Below are 2,647 nucleotides of genomic sequence, written 5' to 3' on the forward strand. Positions count from 1 at the left end.
AAAGGAATTCCGGTCATTCATGATGCGCAGTTGATGATGCAAGATTGAAATTGAGTCCATGGTTGACGGCCACTGGGTAGATTTCCCCTTCTGTCCAAGTATTTTGGCGAGGGATCAAGGCTACAACGGGACAACACACCAACTACATGCGAGTTAATTCTTTTTCCCTCATGTGATTGTCATTTCTGGCAAGGGTATGTCGAACTCAGAAGTACCGAGAGAAAAACACTTCTCATTTTTTATAATTAATCATCAAATTACTGCCGATAAATTCTCGAGACATCCGACGCTAGAATTTCCCCTTTCTATTCTACTACAGGAAATTAATATAGAATAAATAAACTATCCATTCCCCTTCCCTCTCCCGTGTAAAAAACAAATAATTTTTTTTTTAATATTGGATTTTTCGGAGGGACAAAATCTGATGAGAAGTCTTGGGTTGTGAATTTTTTTTCTGAGAGATTAATTGGACATTCAGGGAATCGGGGAATCGAGGAATCGGAGAATTGGGGAATCAGGGAATCAGAGAATCAGGGGATTCCCGGTCCTCGAGGGATTCATTTCCCGAGGTGTCTCAGTGCGGAAAACTTCTGATTAATTCATTAATTGGGTTAATTATACCTACTTTGGTTTTTTCCCGTGTTCTGAGTCATGAGCTAAGCCTCTATGATCTTGTTCTCCACGTGCAACGAGTGAGAACAGACCTAGAAATACATTTGACCGATAAAATCTCCACTTATGTACCACAAAATTAAATCCGCGACTTCATCCGCGAAATTTTCATTCAATCGGTAAAAATTATCTATAATTATTCCATATTTAAATCAATCTTTAATTAGATTTAGTTCTTCGGTCCATTAATTGGAAATTGAATATTCCTCAATATCTAATTACTACCAATTTCCCTGGAAATCATAATTAATTATCTCATTTATTTTTAAAATCCAAATTTTTGCAGGAAAAACGCGACGTCAAGTCGAGCTATCACTCCTCCTCGAATATCTCCGGATCTAATGGAGATAGCGAAATTTTTCTCATCACTTCATTTCTAGAGTAAAAAGTGCTCTGCAAAAAAGGTAATGACAAAAATTCCGCTATCTCTGATAGATCTAGAGGTATTGATCGAAATCGAAATCGAAATCGATTGTCTGAATCGAGGGAATGTTAATTGCGGTCTCTTCGCGTTCACGTCGCGCTTTTCTCAGGTGCAATTATCCAATTATCAATTATGATTATCTCGGATAATAGGTATCGATGAAAAATCAACAAGACAATTAATCTCGTGATTACTTTATATTTAATAACAACAAATGTGACGCGCGAGTTGTCGTCATGCGCGTGAGTCGTTGCGAAATAGTCTGTTCCTCTCGGGATGTCGCGATTTGGTTGGGAAAGCCGAGAGCGCGTGTCCAATTTTCTTCATTCGACGCTGGTCCCTAATTTTCGTGGGATAAAATCGGGGGAAAATACGGGGGAGAGGTAGAACGTCGCGAGTGGCGCCACAAAATTTTTTTTATAAAATTAGCCAGTGATTACGCACACCATTCAGAATCACGTAATACGGAATAATCAATGAACACAATCCGGAGAAAATAATTATGGAGAATCCATCGATCTCAATTTTTTATATCAATTAAAAATCCAGTCCTAATCAAATATCGCGATTATCAGTTGCATCTGTTTATGACTCATACGTAATCTACTGCACACGTCAATTGCACGAGAATTACATGAGCAATCACTATAAACAATGAAGTAACTTTCATTTATTTAACTCCTAATTATTTTTAAAATGAACGCTCATTCATTGATTTGCAGGAAAAACTGAATTATTGGCGAAACGCTCAAAAATCAAATTCAACACTTTCCGTAATCGCCACTTATCTCGAAAACCGTCCATTCAGCGCGGAAACTTCAGAAGACTTTTTTGTAGCCGATTAAATTTTCGATAAAAAACGTCTTCTGATGTTTCCTCCTAAAACCGATAGTTCCCCGGATAAATGGGCGTCATCATTCAACATCTGTTGAAGTCTCGCAGTAAATATCGCGTTGCACTTCTCTATTGACCAAATAAATCAATAAACAAATAAAAAATTTTTTATTAATTGAATTGATGATTCTTCACCACTTCACTCATATTTTTCTATTCGTCTATGTAATCGGAAGATGAGGATTACCTCGTGGGTGCAAATAAACGGTGGTGAGCAGTCGGTGAACTTTTCCCGAAATAATTCCTCCAGTGAATAAGTTCGCGGTGGCACGTAACAGGGGATTAATTAACGAGTGAAAAATAATGAGCAAGGAAATTGGAAAAAAAAAGAGAAGATAAACCGCACTAGCTGGATTTGCTCTTGAGACTGAACCAGAGGACGCGACTTCGTCTTCGGTGATGGTTCAAAGACGTAGTCTCATCTACGATTCTCAGATGCTAGATTTAATTTTAACGCTCGTCTACGTCGTCGTCGTCATGACGAGCCTCCCGTTTTTACCGAGATGATGTGCGTGCCGTTTGTCGTATTCCACCGGTTTTTTTCCTTTTCGAAGGGCACGGATCAATTGATCTTTTATTGGAGAGAACAATTGATTTCACCCGGTGTTTATTGGTGGATAACCGAGTGTTTACCCTCATTTTTCAGTCTCGGTTACT

The sequence above is a fragment of the Fopius arisanus genome, unplaced genomic scaffold, assembly GCF_000806365.1.
Source record: "Fopius arisanus strain USDA-PBARC FA_bdor unplaced genomic scaffold, ASM80636v1 scaffold00002, whole genome shotgun sequence".
Classification (NCBI taxonomy): domain Eukaryota; kingdom Metazoa; phylum Arthropoda; class Insecta; order Hymenoptera; family Braconidae; genus Fopius; species Fopius arisanus.